This window comes from Zalophus californianus, chromosome 12 (assembly GCF_009762305.2).
Source record: "Zalophus californianus isolate mZalCal1 chromosome 12, mZalCal1.pri.v2, whole genome shotgun sequence".
In the NCBI taxonomy this organism is placed as follows: Eukaryota; Metazoa; Chordata; class Mammalia; order Carnivora; family Otariidae; genus Zalophus; species Zalophus californianus.
Genome location: NC_045606.1, coordinates 19,352,203 through 19,373,910, shown reverse-complemented (window position 1 = coordinate 19,373,910; position 21,708 = coordinate 19,352,203). Strand labels below are relative to the sequence as shown.

General features: G+C 43.0%; 1 protein-coding gene and 1 long non-coding RNA gene across 4 annotated transcripts in view; one reads left to right on the top strand and one right to left on the bottom strand.

Annotated features, from left to right (window-relative positions):
• The window catches only part of LHFPL3 (LHFPL tetraspan subfamily member 3), a 573,120-nt gene that overhangs the window by 416,149 nt on the left and 135,263 nt on the right, over positions 1–21,708 (top strand). The window lies entirely within an intron of this gene.
• Positions 12,261–21,708, bottom strand: part of LOC113910909 — a 33,895-nt gene continuing 24,447 nt past the window's right edge. The window contains exon 3 of the long non-coding RNA XR_003516312.1: positions 12,261–12,407. This is a non-coding gene — a long non-coding RNA (uncharacterized LOC113910909). The remainder of the gene's footprint in view (positions 12,408–21,708) is intronic.

Here is a 21,708-nt window from a genome sequence, read left to right as displayed (position 1 = left end):
CAATGGCTCTTAGGAACTTGTTTGAAACTTAAGGGTAACTACAAGAATGGAAAGATGAAGGTCAAGGGGAAGGAGCTCTAGGATGCCCAGGGTGTATCTCCCCAAATAGTGTTGTCACACCCACATCATTCACACCACCGGGTGGAAGGAGTCAGATTTAGAAACTCTGGCCCAGGGCAGAGGCGCCTCCTCACCCCGCTAATTCCCATGTTATGCGGTGCCCATGTGGACACCTTGACAGTGGACAGAGCCCCAGATCAGAGAGAAAAACTTTGTTTCTGGTCTCAACTCCAGCACAAAGGGTCATTAGGACTTTGAGCAAGTCCCTAATAACCCAGAAGCTTGGTTTTACCTTCTTTAAAATAATAATAATAATACCCAGGTATGCCCCCTCCATAGGGTTGGGAAAGTCCTGTGAAAGCATGTATGTGGACACAATTTATAATCAATAATATCTATGTAAGCTTTACTCATTACTAATCATTTGTCCTGTATGACATCTTATTTGGATTTGCAAGAATCCTGTGAGATAGCTATCAGCATCCTAGTTCACACATCAGAAACTGAGGCTCAGAAAAGTTAAATATTTTATCTAAACTTCCATACCTGGGAAGGAATGAATCCGGGGCTCAAACAAGTCATTTTACTCAAACTTTCAAGTTTTCTCTACCATACAAGATGATGGAATCATTTTTTTTAAGATTTTATTTATTTGAGAGAAAGAGAAAGAAAGTGCACAAGCAGTGGGGAGAGGGAGACGCAGACTCCCCGCTGAGCAGGGAGTGCAATGCAGGACTCAATCCCGGGACCCTGGGATCATGACCTGAGCCAAAGGCAGACACTTAACTGACTGAGCCACCCAGGCGCCTCTGGAATCATCTCTTAAAACATGCTGATTCTGTTGCTTTCAACTTGACCATTGAGCCCTGTACAAGTAAAGAGTTTAGTCTTACTTTCATTTGGTAGCTTTTAGATAATGTTAATCAAAAATATAATCTACTTGAGAATAGATGTTGGTACATGGTATTTCAGTTGTCGTTTGCTTGAGGTGTATTTTCACTTCTCTTTTGATTTCTTCTGTGACCCACTGATTATTCAGTAGTATGATTGGTTTGGTTGCAAAAATGAGAAGCAGCCTTTAAAACTGATCCTCTTACTTGACTACGTAACTTTACGAAAACCTAGTGAGAAAGATCAGAAAGGCGTGGCAAAGAGTATCAAGTCCTTTGAATTAAATCTTTAATAGGGCCATAGTGAACCCCCTATTTCCCAGTGGGGTTAGTGTTGAACAAAGCGCTCCTGGTCATAATTCTTACGTTACCTTTTCACAGTCAACTGCAGTGAGCCATCTTGAGACTCCTTCATCAGCTTCCAATAGCTGCCCTTGCCCAGATACCTTTCTGCAGAGTCTCCTATGGGGCTTCCTCGCTACCTCTCCACTCTTTCTACCTGTGCTCACTCTGTAGGTTATCTCATTGGGCGCCATGGCTTGAAGTAACATCACGCTAATGAGCCCCAGATTTAACCCACCTGTACCTCTCCAGTGAACTCTGGTCTCCCATACCCAGCTGCCTACATGATACCCTTTCTGAATATCTGCTTGCTTCTCAAACTTAACATTTCCACAACTGTGCGCCTGATGTTTCTTTCTCCCAAAGCTGCCACTTTGCACATTCTTCCCCATCTCAGTTAATGACTGCTTTATCCTTCCAGCTGCTCAGGCCAAAACTTCAATCACTCTGGACTCCTCTCTTTCTCTCACAACTCACATTTAACCCACCCCAAAATCATGTCCGCTCTACCTTCAAAATGTAGCCAGAAACCTCCAACTTCTCACCACCCCCCTTGCGGCTTCCATCTTGGTTCAGGCAGTCATTGTAAGACACTCTCACATGGTTTCACTGGATCCACCCATGCACACTTTCAGTCGGATCTCAACAGAGCAGCCACATGATACTGTTAAAGGGTAAGTCAGACTGGGCCATGGCTCAGCTCAGCATCCTCCAGTGACTGGATGATCTTAGGGTAAAAGCCAGAATCCTTCAGTAACGGTCCCCAAGACCATGTCCATCTGCCTCCATCTTTGCCACTCTGACCTTTCTGTTTTTTTCCCCTCATGTCCTCTGCTCTGGACACACCAGCTTCCTTGTTGTTTCTCAAACATACCAGGGACAGTCCCATCACCAGGGCCTTTGTGTTTGCTGTCCTGAGATGTCCTTCCTCGAAACCACACAACTTGCTCCTTCATTTTTTTTCAGGTTTTACCCAAATACTACCTTCTCATTGAGGTGTTCCCTGGCCAACCTCTCTAAAATGTCACATACACGTGTATTCCATCTAACCCGCCAAATAGTTTACCTCTTTGTCTTGTGAATTGTCTGCCCCCAGAAAAGCTCTACAAGGGCAGGGATTTTTGTTTTTTGTTCACTACTTGTATCCCCGGTGCCTGGAATTATGCCTGGCATCTGTGGACCTTCAGTAACTATGTGCTGCGTGAACGCATTATTGAATGAAAGTGCATCTATTCTGATCTCTCTCTTACAAGGTCATTCCATTGTTGCACAGATCTGAACCTTAGAGAGTTTTGGTTTTGGTTAAGTTGAAGTATACCTCCCTGTAATTTCCACCTATTGCTATTCCCTTTTATACTTTAAGCTCTTGACTTATTTAGAAACACTTCTCCTGTCTGTAATGGCTTAAAGTTGCACATCGGCCAAATGGCCTAATTCCCCATGTCTTGTTGGGCATCTGGAGACATCTGTGTGGTTATTGCTGTCCACTACCCACCCAAGGATGGTCCACTACCCACTACCCACACAAGGTGCCACCCCTGGGGGGAAAAGGAGAGATAGGACATCCGGAAGTGTGGTGGAAGGAAGAGAATTCTATAGGAGTCACTCGTGAATGTGTTGCTGGAGACTGCCTCCTTCAGTTTACCCTCCATGCCTAATGGTAATTTGGAGAACATCTGAGTTTGTGAGATTGACTCCAGTCCATTTGACAAATACATGTTGAGGTCATAAATGTACCATGGCATGCTCGAGGAGGGAGTTCCTTCTTTGACCAGAACCCAATCTCAGATGGTACCCTCAAAATCAGTATATTCCTCTCAGCCTTCCCCAGTTAGTGGACTTGCAGGCAGAAGTGGTTTATGACTTGGAGGGCAAGCGTAGTGTTGACTTTGAATGCTCAGTCATTATCCACTCCAAAAGGCAAAGTGATTTTGATGTCTCAGTGATCTTGTCCATGCCTGAGAAAGGATCTCTGGGTAAATATTAAATCAGCTTGAAGGGGCGCCTGGGTGGCTCAGTTGGTTAAGTGACTGCCTTTGGCTCAGGTCATGATCCTGGAGTCCCGGGATCGAGTCCCGCATCGGGCTCCCTGCTCAGCAGGGAGTCTGCTTCTCCCTCTGACCCTCTTCCCTCTCGTGCTCTTTATCTCTCATTCTCTCTCTCTCAAATAAATAAATAAAATCTTTAAAAAAATAATAAATAAGCTTGAAGAAAGGAAGGAGGGGAGGGAGTAAAAAAATAAAGAAACCTTATATAACAGAGTCATGATGTCTAAGATTTAACCCTACCAATAAATTTTCAGTCAGCATTCCAGCATGACTTTAAATGAAGTCTTATAATTAGGTTAAAGCCAGCTTTGCCCTCCCACCCCTCGCCTTCTCCCTTTTATCAGTAACATTATGAGAGTTAAAAGCAGGGAGAATCATGACCTTCAGAGACAAGACCCAGGCTTAAGGATCTTTTTTTTCAAAATTATAGATCTGTGGCCAATTCTTTTTTCTTTTGTAACACTGGATCTAATTTCAGATCTATACACTCTGGATAGTTTTGATAGGCACCTCAATATTTGCCATTAATTAGTGATCAACTGTCCTTTCTAAATTTGCTGTTTTTATTTTAACCTGTAATGCAGACTTGCTCATTAAAGTAAACTTTTATTTTAGGGCAAATCTATTGTTTAAAGCCAGTTAATCTACACTTGTGAACTACAGATATACCTCTGAAAATCTTTTCTCCAGCATAAATATACCAAAGTAGGTTTTTTTCTTCCTGTTTAGATAGTTTCCCAGCCGTGAACCCCTCTACTCCTATCCATCCCGAAGCCTCTGGTTCTTTCCCGTATGCCCTGTCAGAGAAGAATAGGTACCAAGTGAAAATGTTCTTGACTTAATTCTAGTTGAATCTCCTTGGGCCCCAGCTTCCCTACTCAGATTTGTTTTTTAAGGTACATAAAAAATTTTTTTTTGGCAGAGCAGATGTTTACACTCTTGCTACCTGTTCAGTGATTCCATTGTAAGGTCAAAGAACACAGTGAAAATGTATCCTGTCACTTGTCCCTCAGAAAGGAGAAACATAGTTGTTCTTAACATCTGGCAGGGTGGATAAGAATGGAGCACCAAGAAAAACTCGGCTGAGATAAATAAATGTGAAGATTACTTGCCGAAATAGGTGTTGCCTCTGTAATGCTTCACAAAATACAGGACTCCCCAAACCCTACGAATTTCACTTTTTACTCTGAGTCTTAAGAGCAAGGGCTATGTCTTGTTTATCTGTTGTCTCCGGTGTCATCAGTCCTGGGACATGGTAAGTGCTTAATAAATTTGAGCACTTATTGTTACTTTTATTGACTCAATTTGATGGAAAAAAAAGTAAATATTTAATGAATGTCCCCACTTCTGTACCTGAAGCAGTATGTCCCTTACTTCATTGACAACAAAGGAAATAAATTTGTGCACACCTTACACACTGATACATATTTTAAAAGAATCATGGAGTAGTATGTTAGAAGGATAGACTGTAACTCTGCCCCTGGAGACCAATCACTGCACCTCTTTCAGCCTTGTTTCAACAGCCACAAGATTGTCCTGTGCACTTACTGTGTGCCAAGCAACAGCCAAAACTATGGCATTCACCTCACCAGTCCTTTCTCATGTGCCTCACGCATGTCCAGCCTAGTGGTAGACACTGGGAGTTCAAAAATGAGTGGGAGAGGGCTTTGCCCTAAGTCTCCCCTTTAGGGAGGACGTTCAGTGTTTGATTTCTGCAACCCAATCCAATTCTGGCATCTGTGGCTTCACCATGTTGAGTGAGTGAGTCCCACTCCCTCACAGCTGACTTACTCCAGCACCGGTGAAAGATGATGCTTGTGACAAGCAGAAACTGTTTGACACACAGGGTTTCATCCACTGAGAGACTTTAAAAAATCAGCTGTGGAAAAACATCCACGCGTCCATTAGTATTAAATAAAGGAAGACACAACTATGAAGAAATGAAAAATATGATGGATGTGAAGCAGGGACAAGAAAGATAGATGAGAAGTTTTCTCTTCTTGCTAAAGCATTCATTTTAGAGCAGCCTATTTAAATTAAACTCCAGAAATGGCTTCGGGGAGAAGTCACTCCGAACGGCCAACACAATCCCTCTCGAACCCTGGCTTCCCAGCCGGTCAGCCTGCTGATACCCAGCAAAGGCTCTCTCTATTTATGCATCTGGCTGATGTTTTCTTCCTGCTTCACTGCACACCTACCCTGGGCCTCACATTTCATGGGGAGGAAAATCAGTTTGGCTGAGAAGACACCATCTCCCTAACTTAGCTTGACCATGTCCCCTTTGATGATGTGCCTAGAATAATCAGGAGGCGAAGTGCGAATTCTGGCAGGTACCCTGCCGTGCTGTCTGCAAGTCCACATGCTGTTTGAGCCCATGACACGAGAGTGAAGACGCCGTCAAGAGATCTGGAGGGCAGAGGTCAACAAGGAAGAGAAGCAGCTGTGGTGTTAGCGTCAGTCCCCTTGATGAATGTTCTGACAGAGCCACTAGACGGGCTGGCAAGAAGTGCGGGCAGGGGTGGCTGGAGATGGCCCAGGTGAAGCTGCAGCCCTCATAAAGGAGCAGCTTCTCGAAAGAAAATCAGCTATCCCTTGTCCCAGAGAAGGCGACAAGCCCAGAAGTCACATGAGCAAGCTCCATCTGTTGACCTGAGAGTTTCTCACCAGAGGCTGGCCTCTCGGTGCCAATATACAAAATGAACCAGACGTCCTCTGTCCGTTCAGGTAGGAGAAATGTGATTGCTTGGTCTCTGGGAGCTTTGTTTCTAGTTCACCCACACACACAAAAAGAAAAACTTTTCCTGACCCTGGTAAGGGGTGGGTGCAAAGATCACGTGTAAATCAATAAAGCTCTCTCCAAGTTCCTTTTTTAGGAAAATTTTCTAAAAGCATGAGGAGCTGTTGTTTTTATTTGTTCATTTCTGTCTCCTATATTATTCTGGTGGATTTTTTTTTTTAGAGTATCATTGACACACAGTTAATTTCGGGTGTACAGCCTAGTGATTTGATAAGTCTGTACTTTATGCTATGCCCACCACAAGCATAGCTGTGATCCATCCCACCATACATGCCATTACATTACCTTTGACTATTCCCCATGCTGTACCTTCTATTTCCATGACATTCATCCATAACTGGAAGCAACTGGGGTTTTTTGTTTTTCTTTTGTAGTCAACTGAGTGGTAGACTTAAAATCTTCAGATGTGGGGTGATAATGACCTATTGGGGATCTCTCCTGGGGATCAAGCTAAAGGAATATTGGAATACAATCACAGAGGGAGATCTTGTAGCACCAAAAATCATGTGTGGTTCTGTACAACCATGTAGAGAGATTTGAAGTGTATTCCAGTGCTTGGGTCCCACCCCAGAGGTTCTCATTCATTTGGCATGAGGTGGATCCAGGTATGAAAACTCCCCCAGAAAATTCTAACGTGTAGCTGAGGTCGAGGACCAATGGGTTCACCCAACACCTTCCTTTTACAGATAAAGAAGCAAGGCCCAGAAAGGGAAAGTAAAGAGCATCTCATTAGCTTGAATTATTATCATTAGAAATCAGTAGGTAACCCATAGTCAAGTTTCACTCTGTAATAGGCTAAGTGTTCATTGCTGATAGAGTTCCATTGCTGCCTTTTTTGGAGAAAGAGCTCCCTGGCAGCCCTGGCAAATTGATTGGTGCCCCCTGCTAGCTCTGCAAACATGGGCAAACCTCTCTAAGCCTCAGTGTCCCCACCGTAAGGGCATTCCTAGAAACTGCCTTGGGGAGATTTTGTGAAAATAAGGTAATTCATGTAAACTGTCACAATCTCTGGCACATATCAGCTGTTGTTCTTTTCAGAGCCTTGATTTTGCTTGACAGACACATACATAGTGCTTATTATACGCCACGTTCCTGTGATGCAGAGCGCATGCCCTAACCACCTCCCCTGCCCTTGTTCCTGCAACCCTGTGTTGTCCTGATGAAGGCTTTACTAACATCTAGAGATTGCTTCTCCCATGTGCTTAAATACGATTTTGTCATCTGGTAGATTTATGAATATTTTTAGTAAGACTGATGAGGGCTGATTGGTTGGTTGGTTGGGGGTTTTGTTTTGCGTGTCACCTGCCTACATAAACCTGAATCTCAGGATGAGCTGGGGGGAGCTTCTCCCTTTACACTTGCTGCCCAGCGAGCTCACACTGTGCAGCTGGCTCTGTACATTCAGTGACAGTTACCACGGAGAGCCCGTGATTCCCTGATGGAAATGTGACTCGCTCCTTACAGTGTTGCCTCTTTTCAACCTGGCTAAGAATTACTCCAACATCCGCAGAAAGTAGGAGAATATGATCACTTCTGTTCTCTCCCAGGATGATAAAAGTGTAGTGCCACGAGGCTGGCAGGTCCCTGTGTTTAGGTGAGAATACATCTTTATTTCCCTCACTGTAAACATTGCAAATAAAATCCACGTATCAAACCAACATAAGTAATAAAATTTTTATTTGGAGTTACAATAAATTGTGAGACTCTTCCCTCATTATGCAAAAAACCCCATTTCTCTCTGGCTGTGTCTCCCGCTGCTCTCTGACATGATCCCTTTGCTCACCAGCTCACTCACACCCACTAGTTAACACCGACAGCGAGCCTTGTCATTATAACTCTCCAGTAGTAACTGTCAAACTTCTGTGAACACAGTATTTACCTGGGATGCTTATTTTAAATGGAATAAAGTTACCTGGGATGCTTATGTTAAGTGAAATGAAATTCTGGCATCTGGAATCTTTTACAAATTTATTTTTTAAACTAGTTTTAGGTTAACAGCAAAATTGAGGGAAAGTACAGAGAGTTCTCACATACCCCTTTCCCCATACACACAGCCATCCCCGCTGTCAACATCCCACATCAGTGTGGTCCATTTGTTACAGTCGGTGAACCAACGTTGACACCGAAGACTGTAGTTGACATTAGGGTTCATTCTTTGTGTTGTACATTCTCTGGGCTTTGACCATTGGAAACTTTATTTTTAATAAGCACATTTAAGTACATGTGATGCAGTTGATTTGAGGACCACACCTTAAGCAACACTGCTGTAAGTCACTTGTAATCATATTAACACTAAAACTATAATGTAATGACATAGAGTCCAATGACCATAGCCAGACCATCATCCTTGCTTTAGAGTTCCTTTTCATAAATATCCTGGCCATATTCCATGCATAAATAGGCTCTATTCCAAAAGTTTATTTCTAATTTGGTGTTTTGGAGCTCAGATCACATATTTTTTTCATAGAATTGATGTGCACAACAATCAAGTTCTTGGACCTGCCCTTCAAAGCTTATTTCATTCATAATGTTATAGAACTAAGGTTATTTTAGCAATCACATTTTAAAAGGAAGCAAGGGAATTGTAAACCCATCAAGTTAGTAGACAAAAATATTTTTTAAAAATCTCTGAGAACTGGAGGTGTGGTAGGATTTTTTAACAAAACTTCAAAGGCACAAGCCTTAAGGCAAAAAATATATATTAATCAAATTACATCAAGGGCACCTGGGCACCTAACTGTGTCATCAGTTAGGCATCTGCCTTCGGCTCAGGTCGTGATCTCGGGGTCCTGGCGTGGAGTCTCGCGATGGGCTCCCTGCTCAGAGGGGAGTCTGCTTCTCCCTCTCCTGCTGCCCCTTCCCCTGCTCATACTTTCTCTCTCTCTCTCTCTCTCTCTCTCTCTCTCTCTTTCTCAAATAAATAGAACCTTAAAAAATAATAGAACTTCTGTTCATGAAGGACAACAAGGACAAAGACTAGGTGACAGATTGGGAGAAGTTGTTTGGAATATTTTAAGCCAACGAGTGTCTAGACTAAGGAATTCCTCCAAATTAATAAGAAAAAAATTAAAATCACTTACAAAATGAGCAAAAATTATGAACAGTTTATAAAAGAGGAAGCTCAAAAACTGAACTAGCATATGAAGAAATGTCCCAAATCATTGGTAATTAGAAAATTGTAAATTAAAACAACAATGAGTTGTCAACTTAGACCTTTTAGTCTCACAGAATTTAAACAAGATAACAGGTGTGGATTTGCTTCCATGCATTGGTAGTGGGAGTATGGGCTGAAGCAACTGTTCTAGAGAGCAATCTAGTCCAATTGTTAAACACACCCTGTGACATGAACAGTTCTGCTCTGGATTTATATCCAGGAATTTCTCCCTAGGGTGTTAAGGGACTGTGTATGAGGATGCTTACTAAAGTATTATTTGTGGTGGGGAGTTGCAGAAAATCGGGATGTTATGCAGGGGTGAATAAATAATTTGGGGTGAGTGAAACCGATACTATTATGTGGCAGGTCAGAGACAACCGATTAAATGAACACCTAGCAACATGGATGGATCTTAATAAAAGATGTGTAATGAAAAAAAGGACACAGAATAAGATAGAATAAGTTTATGTAGATTAAAATTAGCACATACCAAACAACTATCCACATTGTGCAAAAATGTGTACATTAGGGGTGCCTGGCTGGCTCAGTCACTAGAGCATGTGATTCCTGATCTCAGGGTCGTGAGTTCAAGACCCCATGTTGGGCATGGAGCTTACTTTAAGATAGATAGATAGTTGGATAGATAGATAGATGGGTAGATGGGTAGAGAGGTAGCTACAGATATATTGGTTGCCTGTGGTTGGGGGAGCAGAATGAGTGGGAAACGGGGATAAGGAAATTCACCGAGAAGAAGCCGTGGGTGTAGACGTAAAGAGTGTGAGCTGTGTCATCAGACTGCCAAGGTTACAACTTCAGCTCTACCCCTTACTAGCTGTTGATCTTGGGAAAATCATCTGATGTCTCTTGGGCTTCTTCATGCATAAAATATAGATCATGTTATCTATCTTACAGCAGAATAGTGAGGTCTACAAGATATAATCCAAGTAATGCACTTAGCTAAGTACTTAACATATATAGTGAGTATTCATAATAGAACTCCAACCTTATCACAAGGACTTGGTCTGGGAACATAAAGATTTAAGGATAGGGGGCACCTGGGTGGCCCAGTTGGTTGAGTGTCTGACTCTTGATTTCGACTCAGGTCATGATCTCAGGGTCCTGAGATCAAGCCCCCTATCGGGTTCTGTGCTCGGCACAGAGTCTGCTTGGGATTCTTTCTCTCCCTCCCCCTGCTTACACTCTCATTCTCTAAGTAAAATAATTCTGTTTTTAAAAAAAGAATTAAGAGTAGGAAATAGAGCTGGGGAGAGAGAGGAGATGGGAGAATTGAAGTAGGAAGAGGGTGGTGACGATTAACTTTTCCATGTTTCCCATGAGAATCTCATGGTTTGGCCTTAGTCTTCTCTCCTTTGCCCTGTTTCCTCCCCTTATTTTCTCTCCTACTTCCCCAGAACCATAGCGGGTCCCACTCTTTGTCCCCAGACGACAGAGTAAGGTGGGAAAGAAGCACAAGGAGTAAAAAAGAGGAGGACCTGGGATGTGGGCTGAGGAGAAAGCAGGGAACATGTCATTTGATTATTGCTGTGTACAAACCATCAGTGGCTTAAGACCATCGTGTATTATTCCTGACATGTCTGTGCATTACCTGGTGGTTGGAGCATTTGGATTAGATTTGTCTGGGGTGTTTCTGCTCCACATGTCTCTCATCCTCTTCCTGGAAATAATAGGCTAGCATGTCCTTCCGATGGTGATGACAGGGGCACAGAGAAACCAAGTTCAACAGCAGCAGGACTTCTGAAGCCTCTTCTGTGTCACAACTGCTACCATCTCATTGGTCAAAGTCAGTCATCCTGGGTGGGGAATTATACACCACCCACAGGAGAATGGCACAGCCAAATAAGACAAAGAGCAGGGAAGGGTGAAGAATTGGAGCCATTGAGGCAATCCACACAGGGAGCCACAAACTTAGAGTGACAAGAGAGAGGGAACACAGCCTAGCTGAAAAAGCAGGAAAACTGAATGTCAGGCTTAAGAAGGGCTCTCGCACATACCAGGAAATACTTATCCACATTATGGCGGAAGCCCCAGTGATTAGTGTAGTATTCATTTTAATACTGTGAGTTGGTAACTAGGAATAGATAGGTCTTACTATGGGCCAGCGGCTGGAGATCTTGAAAGAAGTAGACAACTGTATCAATAGTGCTGTTTTGAGATTTTTTTTAAAGACAGAAAACTCTCAGAGCACCTGGGTGGCACAGTTGGTTGAACGTCCAACTCTTGGTTTTGACTCGTGTCGTGATCTCAGGGTTGTGAGATCGAGCCCCGCGTCTGGCTCCTCACTCAGTGTAGAGTCTGCTTAAGACTCTGTCCCTCTGCCCCTCCCCTGCTTGTGCTATCTCTCTCTCAAATAAATAGATCTTTAAAAAGGGGGGGGGATTTCTTGAATTCAGAGCAAAGGTAGAGACATTTAAGGACTGAGACTGAATTATAAGTTTCTGTAAAGTTTGTTCCTAACCTTTAAGTAACAGTGTATGGCCCTGAATGTTTGATAACTTACTATCATAGCCTAATGTTGGTGTTCCTGCTAATATCAATGGCTATAGTCTGGCGTATACAAAATCTAAATACAAAACTGGCAGTTTCTAATGAAATAGAGGATTATCCACAAGTCTCTTTTAAGAGAAAAATAAATCCATGGTCCCAGACTAGGGGTAGACCTACTTAAACAGCCAAAAATGTGTATTCAGATTATATTATAAACACAAGAGTTTTACCTTTAAAAAAGCATTCATACCAAAGACAGACTCTAAAGACTTTTTGCTGTGTAATATATCCCTTTCTCTGCTGTCAAAATTAAATTTCAATGTGCCTTTTATATTTTAAAAATATGATGTTTTACCAAGTGCCTAGTACCTAGGATGGCGCCCTACAAGCAAGAAAAAAGAAAGAAAAGAGCCCACTACATGAGAATCAATAAAATAGTCGTCATAGATATGTAGAGGGGAGTCTCATTTATTTCTGTCTGAGTCCAAATTGCAAGTAGGACTGTGTCTTGCTCAGTTCGGCACTCTCGGGGCCTGGTATCAGCAGGTGCTCAATACTGATTTGAACTGAAGTAACTAGGAACTTTGTGTCCTCCACCCAAAATGAAAAACCTGAAATGAAAGAGTGATCAGATATTACACCTATCACACATGCAATCTTACAGGCATAGATTCATTTGTACCACCTGGCCCACTCCACATGTCATTGTTTGCTTTTCACGGGGAAAATATCACCCAAACAAGCTATAAAACAGATGCACGTAATCTGTCCTAGGAACACACACCAAGGGGCTTCTTCCTATTATTAGAATGCTCTCTCAGTCTCCCGTAAGAGTTGGGTCTTAAAATAAGACTAAATATTTAAAACACAGAGTGTCAAGTTTCCTTAATCCTCATATCTTTTTTTAAAGATTAGAGCAGGCTTATGTCGTCTTGAATAATTTAAGAGGTGCAAATACGAAATTGTCATTTGAAACATCTCAACTCAGGTAATTCCATGAATGTTTCTCTCTGTAATATGCCTGATTGACAGATGATTTCCCGAGTTGATTTTTAAATCAAACCGAGGACAAGTAGACATCTGAGGGAATTGCTTTTCGCTGTCTTTTGTTAAGCAAAGGAAGATGGAGTGGGCCGATGCTTAAGAAACTCTCATTTCCTGAAAACTGACTTTTTAAAAATGTCTGACGTTGCGTGTGTCTGCGTGAGGGGGTGTGTCTGCATGAGGGGGTGTGTCTGCGTGAGGGGGTGTGTCTGCAGGGGGCTCCACTGGCCTTTGAATGATGAATAAAGAGTCGCCTAATTCAGCATGACCTGCCTCACAGGCTATGTCATAAGGAATAATGGATAAAAACAGGGTGGACTCCTTTGCGGCTACAAAATGCTACAAAGATGATAATGAGGAATAATTCCAAAGAGAACAGAGGTTTTGTAGCCAAGAATTTACCAAGCAGGTTTTTTTTTATGTTAATCACCATACATTACATCATTAGTTTTTGATGTAGTGTTCCATGATTCATTGTTTGCGTATAACACCCAGTGCTCCATTCAGCACATGCCCTCTTTTACATCACCAGGCTAACCAAGCAGGTCTTATCAAAAGACTTCCCTTGTTCCCTGGGTCTGGCATGAGGACAGTGCAGTGAATCTGGAGGTGCCTAGACCCACACTGTACAACAGAAATGTCATGTGAGACACATACTTACATTTTCTTGTAGTCATATTTTTTACAGTGATAATAATACTGTGTGGTATACTTGAAATTTGCAAGGATCTTGCCATCTGTGGCCCCATTTTAATTTGTTAAAAGGTGAACTTGGTTTTATTAATTAATTTTATGACTATCTGAACTTTCAATTTAACAGTAATCAATAGAAGAAATTATAAATGTTATATTTTGCTTTTTTCATACTAAGTCTTAAAAAATCTCGTGTGTATTTTAAATCTGTAGCTCATCTCAATTCAGATGAGCCACATTGCACGTGCTTGGCGGCCAGTAGCTCCTGTATAGGACAGCCCAGGCCTCAGCAGCAGACAGCCCACTTAATATGAGATGTCTGACTTACACTGAGGAATGTCCATGTGAAAATTCTCTTAATTTTCCACAAACATTGATGGAATCTTACTGGCTAGATTTCCCAGCAGGAACCCAGCTTCAGGAAGGGAAGAGGAGAAGCACCCTTATTTTCCAAGCTACTGTAAAAGCCGGGACTTAGGTCACCTCATTTGCTCTACAACAGGTCTGTGAGGAGAGGAAATGGTTCTCATTTCATAGAAGAGAACATCAAGATTCAGGGAGACCAAGGACTTGCCAAGGTCACACAACCAGCACTGGCAAAGGGGGACAGGGACTCAGGCTTAGCTCTGAGCCCTGGCCCTTCCACTCTATCATGTTCCTGCTCAGGCATCCCTGGGTAGCAGGTGCTTCTCAAACCACTGAGCTTCCAAATCTTCTGGAGGTCTTATTAAAACACTGGCTGCTGGGCCCCGCCCCCCAGTGTCTTTGATTCAGCAGGTCAGGGTGGGGCCTCCAAGTTCCTAGGAGACGCTGATGCTGCTGGTCCAGGAATCACACTTTGAGAACCTCTGCCTTAAAGACTGGATTTGATGCCTTTAACAAGGGTTGTCTCTCTTAAGCTAATAATGGTGCTTCCCTATGCTGCCCGAAACCAAAGTTTGATCGATAAATGCACCCATTGTTCTCTCAGCTAAAGTTGACTACCACGTAGTATTGACTAGAACAGGTCCCCTCATTCTGAAAAATTTTATTCATTTATAATTAACCATTGAACATAAGTTCTTCATTGCAGGTAGGGAAGCATGCACCTCTTCACTCAGTTCCTGCAGGGAACAGGAAATTATACATGTAGATGTATTGTACCATGAAAGCATGGGATAGTCTTCTCTAAAGTACACACACTTAAAAGTCATCACTACTTCCACAGGGTGGGGTTTTGATATATCTGAATAAATGAAAAAGACTAAAAATGATAATACCCCCAATCTCACAAGGACATGTTTTGAGCAAAAACATTAGAAGGAAAGGCCACCAGTTCAGTCGTGTCACTGAAAATACCTGCCATTTCTCCACACTTTCCCCTACCATTTCCTCCTTGACCACTGGGCTCTGCTCTGTACTTGGGCGCTGGTTCTGGAGGAACTGGTGGAAACAAGGTAGGTTTGGGGAAGGCTGGAGTACAGGTCATAAACGCAGAATCCCTTCATTGGAGTTGATTCAGAAGCAAGTAGAACTGCCCTAGAGTAAATTTCTTCAGATACTTAGCCTACTAGAATTTCCATTTAACTGCATCTTCATACAAGCATGGGCCTCATTCTTGAAACACAAAGCCCATGCCTGGGATGAAGAGACAGGATACCATACTGCAGTCCCTTTGGTAGCAGCGCCAGCAGGCCATATTAAGAAACAGCATTTTGTCTCAAGAACATCACAAGGAAGAAGGTTAATAGATTTTGCCAGGCACCACCAAAGGATTTTCTAACCTAGCCACATTTCCTTGCTTAAGCTCAGTCTTCTCAGACTTTCACATGCGTATGAGTTAACTAGGGATCTTGTTAATACACAGGTTCTGATTACAAAAAAAGTCAGGTGATGCCAGGGCACCACGCTTGGGGTAGCAATAACCTAGAGAACTCTGTTTCCTATCTGGAAACACTGCCTGGCATGACAGGGCTAATATCCAGGAGCTGAGAGTAGATCATTGACTGGAGCAGGAGGGGAAGAGGAGAGACACGTTAACAAAGAGAGAAAATAAGCACCCAACTATGAGTGACCAGAAAAAGCAGGTGGAACTTGGCATCCAGAGAGTAACGTGACAAATAGCAGGTGGTAATAGCTAGGCAAGCAATAGCAGTCTAGGATATGAGGATCATTGAAAGGGTAATGTATGCAGTGGGGAATCTCAAAAATACCAGATATCTGCATGAGCAGGCAGCTGAGTTGCAGATATATAGCCACAGAACTCAACACGAAGAGGAGACAAAGGGTTGGGGGAGAAGGGGGCGGACAGGAGGATAGAGGTCTCAGCAAGGTCGAAGAGATGGTGGGGAATCAAGACAGACTCAGATCAAGGTCCACACAACAAGGATCCATTTACCAAAAGTGGAGCTTCGGAAACATGGATGAGCCCCCAGACATAAAGACTCAGCCCTAAAGAAGCTAATCTTTAGTAGGTTTGGTCTGTATGCCGGACACTGCAGCAAAGGGCTTCATATTGTCTCGTGTCATTCTTACGAATCTCGATGGCAGGCATTAATACGCCATTTTGGACAAGTATCTGAGGGTCAGAGGGACTCTACATTGCCTAAGGTCCCTTTTTAATAAAGGGTAAAGCAAACAACTCACATTCTACACTCTTTCCATGACCCCACGCAGGCCAACAGCACACCAATGGGGTAACCTAATGCCACCCTGGGGCTCCTGCCATCTGCCCCTAGATCCAAGGAAGGAGGTAGGCCTTTGGTGTGGCAAGGGGCCTGAACTGAAGACGGAAGAGGGAGGGGCGGGTGAGGTGCCAGGCACAGCAGGTCATAGTGAAGACCTGATGTCCTAAGCCTACAATTGTCATTATGCCAAGAATAGTCTCTTTTTAAACACTCTTGCAGTTACCTTACTTCCTCTAGGAAGTACCTTATCTTAAGCTCAGGGCTTGTCGATAATAACTCAGCACAGAAAGTGTTGAAATAGGACAGGAGAGACCCTTTAAGGGTCACAGTGTCCCAACCTTAGCCAGACCTTGTCCTTATTTCTCTATGTTGGTGTCTGAATTGACCATCCCTGTAGAGCTTACCGAGAGAAATCTAATGACTCCATTGGAGCGTATTCAAGATGTCACGTGCTTGAGTACTCTTCAGCTGAAATGAACAGAAATTGACTGGACCTAGTTTGAGAGGAAAGGAGGCAAAGTGGGGGCGCCTGGGTGGCTCAGTCGGTTAAGCATCCAACTCTGGATTTCAGCTCAGGTCCAGACCTCAGGGTCCTGGCATCGAGCCCCACATTGGCTCAGCACTCAGCACAGAGTCTGCTTGAGTTTCTCTCCCTCTGCCCCTCCACCTCCCTCAAATAAATATTTTTTCTTTTAAAAAAGAAGGCCAAGTAGACATGGTGGGGATATACAGATTCACTCACTGAATCACATTGCATCCCGAGCATGGTTTGCTGCATGCCACGGGTGGAACAGTAGAAACTGCATTGCCCAGACTCCTTAGAGCATTATTCTGCATATCGCCTAACTTCCACCCAGCAGGGTTTACCTCAAAAGCTGGAGTCATGCCCCATAGTTGGTGAGGGGATGTGTGGGGGTGGAGACTGAGAGGTAACAGATAACTCTGTGGCCAGGTCTTGGCTTCAAAGAAGTCAAGAATTCTTCTGGTGTGGATCTTGGTAAAAGCAGTGTGGTTCTAAAGCCAGTGGCTATGGGAGCAGCCTCTTTCCCAGCTTTCTGGAAGGGTAGGTGGATAGTAACTCCCTCTGTGGACCACTTCTGTGGGGTGGTTTGGGGGAGTCATCTTGAAAGGTTGGCCTAGAGCCTGCTCATCTCCCTTCCAGCAACGTTGTAAATACCCACTTCCCACACTAAATCCCTTTCTGCTTAAACCGGCTAGAATGGATTCTCTTATCTGCAACTGAGCCTTGACTAATCCAGAAGGAATTTATAATAAGGATATTTGGGGATGTCACCCAGAAATGGAATAGTAAAGAAATCAGGAAGTAGTCTTTTGCTTTCCGTGTATGTGTATCCCTCTCTCACCTACTTCAGCCTGCCTTCTCAGTAAACCTCCTCTACTAATCATCCTTTTATACAAGGCACCTTGAGCTCTCCTCTGATATCCTTATTCAGAAATAATGGATGGTCCTTTATGCCTAACCCCAAATTCTCCAGGGAGAAAAACCAAGTGGCATAGTTTAGATATCTATCTCCCATTCAGTTGGCTGTTATTTCAATTTCGAAATCCCGTGAGGCATTTTGGTAGTTTAATAATTCACATTTACAATTAAGAAAACTGGGTCTTAGTTCACATGGCTTGCCCCAAATCACACAGCAGGTAAGCAGAAGACTCAGGACTTACACCCATGTCTCCTGATCTCAAATTTGAGGCTCATTCCACTATACCGTCGCTGCCTCTTTAGTATTCATAACTGGATCTCTGGAGCATTTCACAATTTACAATGTGTTTTTATATCCCCTAACTCGTGTGCTCCTTCCAAAAGTCCCATTGTTGCTGTTATCCCCATTTTATACACAAGAAAATGGATGCTACAGACATTAGGTGACTTTTCATCCATTTTGTGAAAGCTGGTGCCAAGATTCACTCTTCCATCTTCTGGTTCTCAGAGGAATTCATGTTAGAATAGGGTGGGGAAGCCAAAATCTAAATGGAGCTCAGTCTCCTAGGATATCAGATCTGACACTTCAAAGCCATTTCTTACAACAGGTTCTAAGAGAAGGAACCAGAAGATGACACTTCAGCTTTTGTTTGTTTTGTTTTTTGATGAAATGGCCGGGGGAAATTGTTGGTCCCCAAATCTGATAAATCTAAATAAAGGACAGCTTTAAAGGAAAGGACTCCAGCTAGCCACAAGGAAGAGTCTCCTCCACATCCTCCTCAGCACCACAGGAAAGATTATGACCTTAGTAGATTCCTCGGGAGTTGATAAAACACATCTGAAATCAGGATTTGATGATTTTCTTCACAGTTTAAAGATCAGCATGGACTGCACAGCGCTGTTGAGCTCTGTATTCGGCCAGAGACCTTGCTGTAGCATCTTCCTGTACTTCAAAGAGATACCTAGATGACCTTCCAATTTTAATACAACTTGGAAACAATTTCTATTGTCAAGGGACAGGATTAGCATGAAGGACTCATCCTTGCTTCTTGTCATCCCTCTGAGAAGTAGTTACTGGGGTTTTTTTTCACCTGACTTTCGCAAAGAAAGACATTTCCCGAGAGAAATTACAAAGGCATTTTCTGCACCATCTTTAATACTGAGCTGCTGTCATGTACCAGCTGCAATGCAGGGCATGCAAAGGACCAAATACTTGTAGGTTTTTGCAAGCTGCTCCATTATTTCTTCCATGGTGACCTTGTGGCAGCAAGGCAGAGCCCCGTGATAGAAAGCTCAATTGTTGGAATTCTCCCTCAACTGAGCTTTCAGCAGGCATTTCCACTCCTACTGTTTATGTGCAATGCAGATGTTTGATTACTTTGTGGCACAGTGATGGAAGTCCAGGCTCCAATCTCTTGTGCAGAAATCCTGCCCTTTTCCTGGAAAAGTTCTGGCAGCCCCTTCCTGGTCAATATCAGGCTCAATCCAAGCCATTTCACTTCTGACCACTATTCAAGAACAGATTTTGTTTTTGTTTTTGTTTTTTAAGACTTTATTTTATTTATTTGACAGAGAGAGACACAGCGAGAGAGGGAACACAAGCAGGGGGAGTGGGAGAGGGAAGAGCAGGCTTCCCGCCGAGCAGGGAGCCCGATGCGGGGCTCGATCCCAGGACCCTGGGATCATGACCCAAGCCGAAGGCAGACACCTAACGACTGAGCCACCCAGGCGCCCCTCAAGAATGGTTTTAAAACTCCAGCGTGTTCTTCCCTATTTTGTAGTCAGCTGTCATAGTTCTCTAAACCCTGCTTTATGGCTTGTGTCCGTATCTTTTCTGCTATCTCATCATTGTGCAACAAAATTCTTTGTTCCTGAATTGGCACAGAAATCCCTAGTGATTATCTGAAATGACCCTAAAATAATTTCTGTCAATGATAAAGCTGAGCTCTGTTGTTATCCTGGCTTTCTAGAGAACAAAAGAAATTCAGGAGATGTGGGAGATGATCTGAAGCCTGAGGAGTGGGCTCATCCCAAGCTAACCTATACTTTCTTAGGAGCCTGAATGCTACAGGACCCAAGCTTTGGCAGAGGCCAATATGAGGAGCACCCTCTTTGCAAGCCCTGAGTTTAGAAAGTTCAAACGTGAGGGGCATGAACCAATAACAAGAAGAGGATCTTTCACTTGGGTCACTTGTGATCTTTGCTGATTGTCTCCACCTTGCTCATTTTATGATGATTCTGATTTTAAAACTGAAACACTAAATAGATTAAGTTTCACCTAGAAAACTACAGTTGGCCTTATCTTTAGGATTCCATCTTACTGTCAAGTCCATGAAAGGTTTGGGGAAAAGGAAATGGAGCCTTTCCTCATCTATGAGGCAACCCCTGAAAAGAACCTCTGGGGTTCCTTGGCACATGGTTTGAAAACCACTGCCATACTTCTATCCTCCTGCATGATCCTCTAATTCTGGGCCTCTCAGATGAGAGGCAGAAGTGTGACATCAGAGGATAAGAGCACAAACATTCCTTCTTTCATTCTTCAATCTCCCACTCCCATTTTTTCCTCCTAATTTCCTTAATTTTTCTCCTCTATCACCCTACCAATCTATGGCAAAGTTCAAACCATACCAGATGGTCCCTGAAAAATCATACTCAAAGCACATAGAATAATGTTTTGGGAAGGAAAACCCACTTAGGGGTTTTTAATCACTATCTCATAGACCCCAAATCCAAACTAGCTTAATCATGGTTTGTATATTATGCTTATACTTTTAATTTTCATTATTATTTGCATTTAGCAGAGCTTATAATCATAGGAAGCATTATAATTGCTCCTCTTTATCTTAAGAAACTTAGATTTTCTTTTTTAAAAGTTAAAAACAAAAATAATGGAATGTCTCCAAATGTGAATGATGAAGTTATAATCCAAACAAATAAAAAAGGTTAAAGATCAAAATGGAATAAGCTGGTGCCTTCTGAAGATGATATTTGTCAAGGTAACCACCATGCATAGGCCCTGCAGTCTTGTAGTTTAGTGTCCTCATTATGAAGGAGACTCGTAGTGATCTGATGGAAACTGTGAAGCCTAGAGCAGCTGGGGGTTAGATGCAGCTGAGACAGGTCTTTTTGTCCTGCAGTTAGGGAATGAGCTCTGAAAGATAGGGTGTGAATGCTGGAGGAGCTGTAAACCCAGAGCTGTCTCTGAGAGATGGCTTCCATCCTGTAGAGGACCTAGAGAGAAGGTCTGAAAATGAAGGTAATACCCAGAGGGACAAGATTAACAGAATCACCCCATTTCTGATCCTATGAGGCATGTGGAAATTGATCTGATTCTCTCCAGCTGATATATATGCAGTCTCTGGGTAAAGTTTGTACTTAGGCACCTGCAAAATGGGTTTTGGAACCATGTATACGTTTCTTTTCTAAGTTGTCCTCAGTTTACTTTCTTATGCTACCTTGCATTTCTTTTGTTGTTGTTGTTGTTGTTTTAAGATGTATTTATTTATATGGGGGAGAGAGAGTGTGTGAGCAGGGGGGAGAGACAGAGAGAGAGGGAGAGAGAGAATCTCCAGCAGACTCCCGACTGAGTGCAGAGCCTGATACGGGGCCTTATCCCACAACCCTGAGATCATAACCTGAACTGAAATCAAGAGTCAGATAGTTAACCAACTGAGCCACCCAAGTGCCCTGCTACCTTGCATTTCTAAGCACCTTTCATTGAGCCTCTCAAAGTACAAACCTTAATTAAACCAACCTTGCAACTTCCACATGATTCAGGGAGTGATTTTGTTGAAAAACATCATGGAAGTCAAATGAACTGGCCAAAGTATATTACAGGTATAGTAAAAGTATATTACAAATCCACAGGTTGGCTTGAGAATAAAAACCCAGGGTTCAGTCGCTTCTGACTCCCTCTCCTGACGATCACACCTCCAGATCTGGGGATTTTCCCCACTTGTAAGATAATTTTTATTGGGGCACCAGGGTGGCTCAGTTGGTTAAGTGACTGCCTTCGGCTCAGGTCTTGATCCCAGAGTCCTGGGATCGAGTCCCGCATCCGGCTCCCGG